Raw genomic sequence first — 13,882 nt, forward strand, 5'->3', positions numbered from 1 at the left:
CAAGAGAACTGACAGGGACTAGAAAGAGAGAGCATATTTCTCCTGTTTTGGCTTCCCTCTGTGGCTCCCTGTTACATCCAGAAATGAATTCAAAATCCTGCTCCTCACATACAAGGTCTTAAATAATCAGGCCCCATCTTACCTTAATGACCTTATAGTACCATATTACGCCATTAGATCACTTCAGGTTTCTGCCTGTTAAAAGAGAGTTTTTTCTTTCCACTGTCACCAAAGTGCTTGCTCGTGGGGGAGAGGTCATATGATTGTTAAATTTTGCCTTTATGTATTATTGTAGACCCTAGGGTCTACCTTAAAATTCAAAAAATGTGTCTGTTGTTGTGATTTGGTGTTGTATAAATAAAACTCTATGTTTAGATCCCAGGGACCCATCCCTGTTTCCCGGTGAAGATCCCCAGTATTGGATTATTGGAGAATAGCTGGAAGCAAGCAGTGAGTGAGTGAAGAAGAACGAATGCTTTCCCCCCGTCCTCTCCACCTTGGATTCCCTGGAGTCCTGACCCCTGTCACACTTGTATATAGCACAGTTCCCTGCACTGTCTGTAAATACACCTGGTGAATGTGAAATAAACCCCACTGTGTCTCCTCAAACCGAAGAGTTCCACGTGTGAGTCCTCAGTGAACCGTGACAGTCACACATTGTACAGGAATTTTCACCCACTTAGTTGTCAGTCTCACATTTTTAGCCCTTAATGGCTAGAGAAAGTGTAAACAGACAGGGAAGTGGAAAGAGAAGGGAAAACATTTAGCAAAGGGCCACAGGGCAGACTCGAATAAAAAAACATATATTTTGGTGTTCATAAATAATAATTCAACTAGAGTTTTTAATTTTACTTAGAAATTATATTTTGAAATTTCTTATATGAGTGAGCTTGGAGGAGTGAATATGTTCTCCCTCCTTCAGCTATCTGAGCATGTAAACACATGAGCATTTTGGTGTGGCTGATTCAAGTATTGCACTTGTTAAATCTGTCAGAATTAATGCACAATTACGGTGGCCCCTAGAGACAAAGCACGTACAAACTCCAAAACACTTGAAAAACTCCAAAACACATGCAAATTCTAAAACACTTGCAAACTAAAAAACACTTGCAAAATCCAAAACACTTGCAAACTCCAAAACACTTGCAAACTCCAAAACACATGCAAACTCCAAAACACTTGCAAACTAAAAAAACACATGCAAACTCCAAAACACTTGCAAACTAAAAAAACACATGCAAATTCCAAAACACATGCAAACTCCAAAACACTTGCAAACTAAAAAAACACATGCAAACTCCAAAACACGTACAAACTCCAAAACACTTGCAAAATCCAAAACACTTGCAAACTAAAAAACACATGCAAACTCCAAAACACATGCAAATTCCAAAACACAACTGAAGTGCTCCAGGACGCTAGGGGCAGTGTTGAGCTCGATTTGCAAAATAAACGGCAAGTTTGTCTGTATGGGATGGTCTAGCCTCCGTCGCGCTTCCCAGGTTGCCTAGCAACCATGATACTAACCGCTGGAAACGTGTCATACAACTTGGTTTGACAGAAATGAGGGAGAACATATTTTGTTCATTTGTTTGTTTGTTTCTACAAGAGCTTTGTGTGATTTGATAAGTATCTGAGGCTGAGACCACAGGACAGTAAAACATGATTTTTGGGCTTCATTTCTGTACTGAACAGTTATTTCAAGATTAGTTAGTAAATAAGAATTAGCTGATGTTGTTCATGAGACTAAAGTCATATCACTTTTGTAATGTAAATATAATATGGCCAATATTATAGCTATTATATTAATCATTATTAGCTATTACAGCAGTGAACATGAACTCTGTGTCAAATACTGAGCTTCAGTACAGATTCAAGTTGCAGTTATTTATATGTCTTATCACCTTAAATCTTCACTCAAAGACAAGTATCTTTGACAGTGCATATATAGGTGTATCATATATAAGAGACAAATGTTGTTACTTCAGTATGTTGGCATTACTAAATTTGGCTCATTGCTTACATATATTTATAAAAAGAAAATGTACGAGCTGTGATAACTGTTTCTGATAAAATGAAGAGTAGACTGATATATGAAATATTCCTTTATTGGGTGAGAAAATCAGACCATGTCATAACTGCTTTAAGTCATACAGAATAGATATCAGAGCCTTAAACAGGCTGACTTCGGCTAAATGGGTCAAACTGGGCAGAAAGTATACAAACACATAACATCCTTATAGAATATGATGTAACACTATAGACCAACTTACCTCAGAATATATAAAGCATATAAACAATTACAGCAATATGATGCAACAAACACAGCAGTGCTACTAATCCAAAATACTCAAAGCTTCATAGAACTGAAACAAACATTTATTTTTAGCTCCATTCTGCTGCTGATACATACTTTAGGTTTCTGAACTTGTTGCTGCCTTTCCTAGTGTGTAACTTGATTGGCTGCAGACTCCCATCTCTGCAGGACCTGTACACCTCCAGGACACTGCGGCGTGCAGCTCGGATCTCAGCTGACCCTTCTCACCCTGGACACAGTCTGTTTGACCTGCTCCCCTCAGGCAGGAGGCTCCGGTCCATTCGCACCAGAACCTCTCGCCATAAGAACAGTTTCTTCCCCTCTGCTGTCGGACACATGAACAATAACCGTATGACTGTTCCCACCACTAACACATGACCCTACGCTGTGTTCACTGCATCATTCCATGTTTTGCACTGATCACCACCTGCACTCATGTATATATCATGTATATATCTATCCACTTAGCACTTTTAATTCTTATTCTTATTTTTATATTTTTATGACAGTATGTTTGCACTGAAGCACCGCAGCAATTTCCTAATGTTGTAAACCTGCTCAACATTTGGCAATAAAACCCTTTCTGATTCTGATTCTGATTCTGATTCTGAAGGCCCTGAGTACTTTCTCCCACACTGAAAACACTGGAATGATCAAATTATTTGAACATTACCTAATAAGACTGATTCAGGACAGACAGTTAGTTATTTTAAACTTTCCTAGCAGTCCTTCACAAACAGGGAACAGTCTGTCTATTCTCTCCATCTGTCAGCTGCTGCTGGCTCTTCCTCCTCCTCTTCCTCACACACTGTTGAGTTTGTCCTGGTGGATCATCAGGGGTGCAAAGCCTCACAGATGATGTGCAGCAGTGGGTCCCTCAGTCTGTCCTCACTCTGGACACTTGCAGTTGTCACACATGGAAATCAAATGTGTGATAAGCTGCAGGATTCAAACACAAGTGTAACTTATAAACACATGTTCATACTTTTATTACACAATCAGAGAGAAAGAAAAAGAGAGAGAGTGCAGGACAGACAGACAGGTGACAGTCTCAGGTGTATACACTGCTACAAAACAGCACAAAAGAAGGAGGATTTAGTGTTTGTGTTATTACGAAACGAGAAGAGTTCCCAGATGGTACAGTGGACACATGTGTGACTCCTGTGATTAAAGCATCTTTCTTTCAGCTTAACAAGTGAACCGTCAGCTCGTTCAAACACACGTTAAACAGTGCAGTGGATCCTGCTTGTGCCGTGATATTCAGGACTGCAAACCGAGCAGCATCACTGACTTTCAGCTTGTTGTGTTTGTGGATATATGACTGACTTAAATTATCCACAAAATCATCACAATCTCTGTAAGATTAAGGTCGACTATATATATTTTTTTAAAGTAAAGGCTTTAAAACCAAGTTAATTCTGAAAGTACAGACATCACTAATGTCCCATAACTTTCCCAACATGTGGCCAACAATAATGGTTTAATGTTCTTCATTAAAAAAATATTTGCGCATAAATAAGTGACATAATATTCAGTACTTACTTCTGAAAGTTTACTCTTCCTCCGCTTCCACCATTTTTTTTCGGTAAAATTATCCACACCACCACCGCACTATGAAGTCTGGGATATGTTGGGCCATGAAGGCTACACCGACCCATCCTTAAAATTCAGGGAAATTAAGGACGCATTTGAGGGCCGCATTTCGAGCAGCCTTTGAATTGGGAAAGCCTTCTCTTGTCGCTGTGACGTAATCGGCCTTCAAATGCCGATTCAAATGCCGAACGTACAGAGGAATCACCTGACAGCAGCTGCAAACCCCAAATCCGGTCATTGGCACTTCCTGGCTTGTGTAGTTACTAGGTAACAAAAGCTCAACACTGCCCCTAGCGTCCTGGAGCACTTCCGTTGTGTTTTGGAATTTGCAGTGTTTTTGAGTTTGCAAGTGTTTTGGATTTTGCAAGTGTTTTGGAGTTTGTACGTGTTTTGGATTTTGCAAGTGTTTTGGAGTTTGTACGTGTTTTGGAGTTTGCATGTGTTTTTTAGTTTGCAAGTGTTTTGGATTTTGCAAGTGTTTTGGAATTTGCATGTGTTTTGGAGTTTGCATGTGTTTTGGAATTTGCATGTGTTTTGGAGTTTGCGTGTGCTTTGTCTCTAGGGGCCACCGTACACAATGATACAATAATAATAAAAAACAAAAAAAACAAACAAAAATCACACTTTCACTTCACGTTATCAACCCATATATCATAAAAAAAATTTAATTCATAAGTAAAGCTTTATCCACCAGAACTGAAACTGTCACCTTATTTGTAATTCACATCAATAAAACAGGGTTTACTAAGGGCCAACAAGCTAATAATAAACATATATTGTTTAATAAAATTCATCAAACAAATCACATCTACAAAGAAACGATAGTAACTACACTGGAGGCAGCAAAGTTTTTGATGGTGTCAGCTGTAAATTACTTCTACATTACAAAATTTGGATTTGGGAAAGTCTGTTACCATGGATCAAAACACTAAAACTCACCACAGAATGTAGTCGCAATCACTGGGGTAACATCTTCAAGCACCGCACTTCACAGGGAACAAGACAAGGGTGTGTTGGAATCTCCCAATTCTTTGAATCTTTGGGCTGAAGGAAGGACAATACTCGGTGTATTTATGCTCAATCAACAATACTTTATTTCCATACAATTCAACACTTAAGAGCATAAGGACCATCATGATGGGGAGACATGCCTGAAGAGGGTCACCGCAAGTCTCAAAATGGTGACGTGTTACTCAGCTTCTTATAGCCGCGAGTGGCCCCCACCTAGTCGTAAAAGCCCAAACATTCACATTCTTTCTCTCTTACGGTGCCTAAGTTATGACCTCGGCTCATTGCTCCTCTGCTCTAGACACAAAGTCTCCTTCTGTTTATGATTCAGCAATAAAACATGTCAAGAACACAGTATGAGACATTCACAGCAGATCAAGGATACAGAGTGATGCACACTTATCTAATAAACTAATAAGTGAATATGTTCTTTTAACTCAAAAGTATAATGAGAACTAAACTACATACAGATCACACACTCTATATTAAAGGGTATAATATGATCTACAGCAGTATTCTAATTCAACTACTTTGATTACATATATAAGGTAACATATAATAACAGAATAATCTCACAGGTGCCAACTTTCTTCTGCCCTTTTTCCTATCTAGACTGCACTACATAACCCACTGAACCCACAAGTATGGACTGATCTTTATATCATAAGTCCTGCACGAGAAAAAAAAAACTTAATTTGAGCAAATCATTTCGTTTTAAGGGTGCAACTGAATTCCTTGTGTGCAAATTGAACAATCCGTATGGGTAGAAGTCGCCAACAAACACTGCGCCCATCAGAGTTTCTCCTTTGCTCGCACTGCAGTAGTTTTACAGCGGATGTGGGCAGTTTATCTGCTCATGAAACTCAACTTTACTCGCACAGATCACTTTGACTTTTGACAGTTTGGAGGCGAAGCCCAAAGGAGGCCAGAGTCCTAATGTGATTGGTCACTTTGATGGACCCTTCAGGTTACTGGGTTAAAATGAGTTACACTGTGACAGCGACAGAAACGCTGTTTTAACCCTCTGGGGATAAAAACATAAAGTTCACCAGGGAAGACACAAAAGATAACAGTTTGCCATTTTTGGAGTGTGGCATGTGCATTGAGGAGAATGGAAACCTCAACTCTGAAGTTTACCAGAAACCCACACACACGGACTAGTATCTCCTCTTTGACTCCCACCTCCCCTTTGTAGCAGATTTGTCAGAGAAACTCAGGAGAGTCTTCTCCAAGCACGACATTCCAGTGTACTTCAGACACAGCCACACACTCAGACAAAAACTGGTTCATACCAAAGACAGAACTTCTAAAAACAAATGTAACAATGTGGTGTATGCTGTACAGTGCAGCGAGGAATGCCCAGACCTCTACATTGGAGAGACCAAACAGCCACTTCACAAGTGAATGGCACAACATAGAAGAGCCACCTCCACGGGACAAGATTCAGCAGTCCATCTGCATCTAAAGGACAAAGGACACTCTTTCAAAGATGCCAATGTTCACATTTTGGACAGAGAGGACAGATGGTTTGAAAGAGGAGTGAAAGAAGCCATCTATGTCCACTGTAAGCGACCATCTTTAAACAGAGGCAGGGGTTTACTACACCAATTGTCTGCCATCTATAATCCAGTTTTGAGATCCCTTCTCAGACGCCGTAACACCCACTCACACCCTGGGCCATCTGACCTTAGTGAATAACATGATAGGGTGGGGCCAGGTTTCACAATGGGTTCACTAGAAATCTTGACTGATTGTGACCCACACCCATTTTTACATCTTGGCTCGTGTTATTAGATAGAGGCCTTAAAACTGCAAAGGTGGCATGACGCTGTCAAGCTGATGGTAAAAACACTGCCCTTTTCTGCAGTGCTGCGATCCCAGCCACCATCAGTGAGTTGGAGGCCCCCGGTGAGACAGGAACTATTGCCTGGATACCGAAGCTCCTGGTAGCCAGGAGAATGGCTAGTGAGTGGTAATCCTTTGTGGCCAGCAGCAGGGAGTTGGCAAGGCCAGCTCGCACTGGCAGCTGTCGAAGGAGTGCGTGAGTGAAGAGGAATCCGCTGTCATCCATTCCTAGCAACGGCAGCATGCTCTCCATGAACTCGAGTGCGGTACCATCACTTAAGCTCGAGAGAGAGAGACAAGTTTCTCGGCCACTCTGCTTTTCAAAGAGGGAGTAGCGCAGCAGCAGCACCTTGAGAGTGGTGTATTTCCTTTGGGTGGGGGGATCCCGCAGGAGGGTCATCACACGGCGGGTGGACAGTGGATCCAGCGAGGCCACCACATGATGGTATTTCGTGTCATCGGCCGAAACGCCATGAAGAGCATGAACGTTTCGACATGGATGATCACAAACACACTCACTTCCTCTTACAAAGCTTTTCACAATAACACAGGATACTTGTAAAAAATGAACTGTATATAATTCAAATTCTCTCTTAAGATATTTACTTTAACCATTATTATTTTACATTTTAAAATGGATCTAAATGTTTTCAACACATTTTACACATTTACATTTAACCTGGTTACAAACAATTAAGTTAAGGAAAATGTAAAATAACCCCCCAAAACTCACCCACATTTACTGAATAAATACATAATCCGTATTCATATGTACCAAATTGAAAACATCAATATTAGGATTTGTAAATTTAAAAAAAATATTACATTTATTCATCATGTAAATGTCCTGCACCCTTCATAGATGTTCAAAAAAATTACGCAGTCCAAAGTTCAAATGTTGACCGTCATGGTTGGATGTAAAAATTGTGGAACTTGTTTGGATGTTGTACAAATGTCCAGAATTTGTCATGGACCAATTGACCAAATATAGACATGATCTGCACGTCTATCCGATGTCCAGTGTTTAGTGGGAAGGAGCAACTACGCAAACAGCCCTCACAGACTACGAACTTTTAGACGATGCAATTGGAAGATTATTAAAAGCTGATGCCCATTTTATAAATTTTCTAAGCATTTTCATATGACCCCACCCATCCCCAATCCTGATGATGAATAAATAAATAAATAATATTAATAGCACCATTTGTTACTTGTATGTAGATATCTTAATGGTAGTTTTACTTAAAGTTAAGGTTGTCATAATTTGAAAATACAGTTTAAATGCATGCTGTGAACCACTTTTTTTCCCCTTTAAACTCACTCACTTAACAACTGTTACAGACAGCTAAGAGAGCCCAGACTATCATTTGCATCCCAGCAAATTTTAATTTATGTAATGACTTTCAAATTTATATAAAAAATGGTTTATATGGTGTACATAATCAGATAACACAATTAAAACTGCTGGATGCTTACAGGAAGTAAAACAAGAAAAAATATGTTTATTAATTCATAAAATAGTCAATCAAAAAAGAGTGAAAAGTAAAACAGGATTTTAGAAATAAATCAAACGATAATTAATCCATTAATGAAAACAAAACTACTTCAATCTTTTTTTTACATTTTTTGTTTTCATACAAAGGGGAATAAGTTTATTATCAGCTTTGTTTTCAATGCTTTGTTCAATTCAGATGAAATAAACTCAGTTTTGTCCTCCGTTCAGTTGGTTTACAGACGCAGATCTTCTTCTTGATCTGAAAGAATTAATAAAGAATAATTTGGTGGTTAAAGGTGATTTAGGATTAAATGTACTTACTGTAAAACTTATTTGAATTAAATAACTCTCATACTGTGGTATCACTTCTCATCTGAGAAGCTTTCTTCAGTTCTAGGGTCAAATGGTGGAGAGTCCCAGATTTAAACCCAGTGGGAGTGACACCCCAAAGAGGGACAAAGGACCCCCTCATGATCCTCTACCTAATCACATGAGCCAAGGTGTCACTACCCTTTAACAGCAATGATGTCATGGTAATGTTAAAGACTTTAATTGTTTGGTGTCAGGGGTGGGAAGTCATGAGATACAAATACTTTGTTACTGTATTTAAGTCCACACGTAAACGCAAAAAAGGAGTTTTAAAAAATCTCAGTTTTTGGTGATTCGAAACGCCGTTTACATGAGGACGAAACAGCTGCGTTTTCAAAAATACCCGTGTAGGTGTGGACATAGCGTAAAAGAGTTAGTAGTTTATTTTCTTACTACCTGTAATTTATTGCAGATTACTGTTTGAGGTGTGAAATAAACCACAATGGAGCAAAATATGGATGTGTGTGGTTGGAGGATGTGTTTGTGCGTGCGTACGTGTGCGCGCGGGGGAGGGACATTTTCCTTGTAAAACAACGGGGGACCCAGCAAAAAAAGTTTGGGAACCACTGTAGACAGTGATCGTGATTACCATCCGTGGGAGCGCGCGCAGCTGCTTAAAGCTGTCGCGTCCAGATTACTTACAGCTACTCCCCTGCAACTGATATAAGATGCAGTAAGCTGGACACAGCTTCAACCGTCTGTTTGTTGAAAAATAGTAACGCGTTTTCTTGTTAGTAACTGTAACGGCGTTGTAACGATAGGAATAGTAATTAGTTCGATTACTCGTTACTGAAAAAAGTAACGCTGTTAGTAACGCCGTTACTTGTAATGCCGTTATTCCCATCACTGGTGTACAGTAATTTTCATGTCTTGCCACAGATACTCAATGGGATTTAGGTCTGGACTTTGCCTGGGCCATTCTAACACGAATATCCTTTGATCTAAACTATTCCTTTGTAGCACTTGCTGTAATTTTAGGGTCATCATCTTGCTGTTAGGTGAATCTCCTTCACAGCCTCCTACAGGTTTTCTTCCAGGATTGACCTGTATTTAGCACCATCCATTTTCCCCATCAGTTCTGACCAGAGTCCCTGTCCCTGCTGAAGAAAAGCATCCCCACAGCATGATGCCACCGCCACCAGAGTGACTATGGGCCTCTTGGAAGCTTCTCTGTGCTCTCCTTGCTCGGTCTGTCAGTTTAGGTGGACGGCCATGGCTTGGTAGGTTTGCAATTGTCGCACACTTTTAAACAGTGCTCCTTGAGATGTTCAAAGCTTGGGGAATTTTTCTTTCTTTCTTTTTTTTTTTTTTAATAACTTAACACTCCTTTAAATTCATCTACAACTTTATCCCTGGCCTGTCTGGTGACTTCCTTGGGCTTCATCATGCTGTTTGTTCACTAATGTTCTCTAATGTTGTGTTTGTGTTGTTTTTTTTATTGCTAGAGTCAACTCTAGGAGGACTAGCGGTTGTTTTTAAGAAGCAGTATAAATGTAAACCACTGCCCTTATCAACATCACCTAGTAGCTTTGAACTGAGTGTGTTTGAGCTAGGTCGCTCTCACACAGTGCTCTGTGCTGTGGTTTACAGACCTCCAAAATACAATAAGAACTTCTTAAATGACTTTTATGATCTGTTGGCTGAAATTGTGCCAAAATATGATCATGTCCTTATTATTGGGGGCTTCAATATTCACGTGTGCTGCCCTGACAAGCCAATGGCAAAGGACTTTTTTAAATCTTATTGACTCTTTTGATCCTGTGCAACCTGTGTCTGTGCCTACACAAAAATATGGGCACACGTTGGATCTTGTTTTAACTCACAATCTACCTGTCTCTACCTGTAGGCAAGTTAAAGCCAAATTTGAACCCTGGCTGAATGAAGACACCCGTGCTGCCAGAAGAAAGTGTAGGAGAGCTGAACGCAAATGGAAGAAGGATCAATTTCAGGTGTCATACCAAATATTACAAAACAACTGGAATTCCTATCAGAAGACTGTAAAAGATGCTAAGAGGAAACATTTCGCTGCTATTATTCAGTCAAATTGTCGTAAGCCTCACATCTTATTTAAGACTATTGACATGGTCCTTCATGCTCCACAGACTGTTGGTGTCGAGTCCTCTCAGGAAATTTGTGAAAACTTCCTACACTTCTTTATTGATAAAGTGCTATCTGTCAAAGCGCAGATTCCCAGTCCATTATCGACCCTTCTATCCCTGTCCCTAGCTCTGCTGTCTTTGACAGGTTTGAGCCAGTTTCTTTGCTCTGCCTGCAGGAGTTGGTTTCTCACCTGAAGCCCTCAGGTTCCCCTTATGATGCTCTTCGTCATCAATTGTTCAAAGAGGTTTTTCTAACTATAGCGCTAGTTGTACAATCCATTGTAAATAGCAGTCTTTCCTCTGGTGTTGTACCTGTCAATCTTAAACATGCAGTGATTCAGCCTCTACTCAGGAAACCTGCTCTTGATCCTGATATTATTGCAAATTACAGACCTATTTCCAAACTGAATTTATAACAAAAATTCTCGAAAAGGTAGTTTACAAGCAATTAATGTCCTTTTTAGAAGAACGCGGTATTTTAGAAGTTTTCCAGTCTGGTTTTAAAGCTCTACATAGTACCGAATCTGCCCTTTTAAGAGTTTTTAATGATGTGTTTTTAGCAACTGACTCAGGTGACTGTGTTATTATCGTGCTTTTAGATTTAACTGCTGCAGGGTGTACACCTCACCCCTGGCGTCGTTTTCCCACCTCTCAATTTTAAATACACGTAGATATTGAGGGCTAGCAGGAGGGACTATGCGCTTACCTGCTGCTCTCTGGCAGGTAGCTCCATGCCCTCCTGGGTTTTAAATGCACCTTAGAACACATGCATCAACACTACAATGAGCGGGTGGAGGGAGGTTTGGAGTCTTCTCTCACCCCCATTCTCTGCGGCCTGCTGGAGCCGGGGGCTAGGAGGAGGAGTTGGCCGTCCGACTGCGGTCTGGAGTGGGGGCCTCCCTGCTGCTGCGGAGTCGGGGCGGTCTGCCTCTCCCCACCGCAGGGAAAAGGGTAACACCACCTGGGTCTGAGTGCAGTTCCCCCCTCCAGGGGCAAGGGTACCTAGACCCGGTTTGTAGAGTACGCTTGGGGAGTGTGATTGTGTGTACAGCGTCTCTTTATGTCTGTCTCCACGTTGGTTGAGTGTGGAGTGAGTGCATATGAGAGCATGAGGGTGGGAATGGATGTTTGTGTCTGTGTGTGCCTGTATGTCTGTGTCTATATGTCAGGTTGGGTATCAGACGCCACCTCTCTGGGGACATCTCAGGCCCTCCAAGGTTTGGAGGCCTATCTCCCCCCACCACCACTTCCACTGCCAGTGGCGGACTCCCTCAGACATCGGTGCGTTGGTGGTTCCTTGTGTCTGGGGGTGGGCATCCAGGTACACACCGGCTCACTCCTTGGCGGCCGCTTATCGGGGCCTGGAGCCTGGGGCTCGCTCGGGCCACTTCGGAGGTGGGGTGCCCTCGGCCTCTCGGCCTGGGGCTCGGTCACTCAGGCACAGCTGGCTGCCGGTGGAGCTCACGGGCGCGTCACTGCAACTCCCCCTGGCTTCTGCTCCGCGGCTGCTGAGTGAGCCCTCATCTGGGGCTCTCCTCAGCTCTTTCTGGGACAGTGGCGCGGCTGCCCCTCTGTTGGTCTTCCTTGGTCTCTTGTGTTCTGGGGGCCTCTGGATGTCTGGAGTTTTGATCTCCTCCATACCTGCTTCACGCCCTGGAGGACGGGGCTGTGGCCCCCCCACACCCTCTAGCAGATCATTACATGAAGGAACCTTTTAAAAAAACAAGCGCGTCCATGCTCACAGGTGTACACACGGGTGATGACACCCACAAACTACACCCTTTTTGGCTCCTACCTCAAAGCACACTGTGTTCTGTTGATCTTATGTACTGCACAATAATGTTTAACATTTAGTATTTACTGTCATATTCCCATATATCATTGTGATGTTGTTTATTCTATTACTCTTGTTCTCTTCTGCTTGCTTTCTTTTTTCTTTCTCAACAGGTGATCCAGGTGATTGATATATGCATTTTCTTTTTTTTCTTTTTTTTTTTTCTGCCCATTCTGTTGGTTTTTTGTTTTTGGCCCTTCTCCCCCGTCCCTCTTCTCAGCTGTTTCTCTTTCCCTCTTTCTTTCTCCCCTTCTTTCCTCCAGTCAAGTCTGTCCCGTATTCAGCAAGTGAAAATAAAATAAACAATAAAAGGTGAATCAAATGGAGAAAAAAAAAAAAAAAAGATTTAACTGCTGCTTTTGATACAGTGGATCATAATATTTTAATTTCCCGTTTAGGGTGTTTAGGGTGTTAGGAGTACCGCACTGCAGTGGTTCAGATCCTATTTGGAAGAGCGAACTTTCTCTGTGAACTCGGTGAGTTTGTATCCTCTGCTGCTTCTCTTCAGTGTGGGGTCCCACAGGGTTCAGTTTTAGGCCCGCTTCTTTTTTCCCTATATCTCCTACCCCTTGGGTCTATTTTCAGGAAACATGGGATTTCTTTCCACTGTTATGCTGATGACTCCCAGATTTATTTCCCACTTAAAAAGATAAATGGCTTCTCAGTAGACCCGCTGCTCAGATGCCTTGATGAAATAAGGGCCTGGATGGCTTTGAACTTTTTACATTTTAATGAGCAGAAAACAGAAGTGATGGTTCTTGGTGGCGCTTCTGAGGCCACTACTATAGATCTTGGTTTGCTGGCACAGTATGTTAAACCAGTCATCACTAATCTGGGAGTTAAAATGGAGGCAGATCTTAAACTTGAAAGCCAGGTCAGAGCTGTTGTAAGATTTTTTTTCATTTGAGGCAATTAGCCAAAATAAAGCCCATCTTATCGAAACAGCTTTTTGAGACAGTAATCCATGCCTTTGTTACTTCTAGGCTGGATTATTGTAACGCACTTTATTGTGGGGTTAGTGATGCGTCCATTAGGCGCCTGCAGGTTGTGCAAATTATTTAGATGTATCAAAGTACAGGCGGCTGAATATAAATGCACACTTTTCAGATTTTGATTTGCTTAAAATTTAGAAAACCCATGTATCATTTTTGTACCTCTTCACAATCATGTGCTACTTTGTGTTGGTCTATCACAGAAAATCTCAACAAACATTTAAGTTTGTGCCTGTGACAAAATGTGTAAAAGCTCAAGGGGTATAAATACTTTTAAGGCACATACAAAGATTCAGTAGCAGGAGAGCCACTTCCACTACCTATTTTATA

Source organism: Astatotilapia calliptera, chromosome 3 (genome assembly GCF_964374335.1).
Source record: "Astatotilapia calliptera chromosome 3, fAstCal68.1, whole genome shotgun sequence".
Taxonomy (NCBI): Eukaryota; Metazoa; Chordata; class Actinopteri; order Cichliformes; family Cichlidae; genus Astatotilapia; species Astatotilapia calliptera.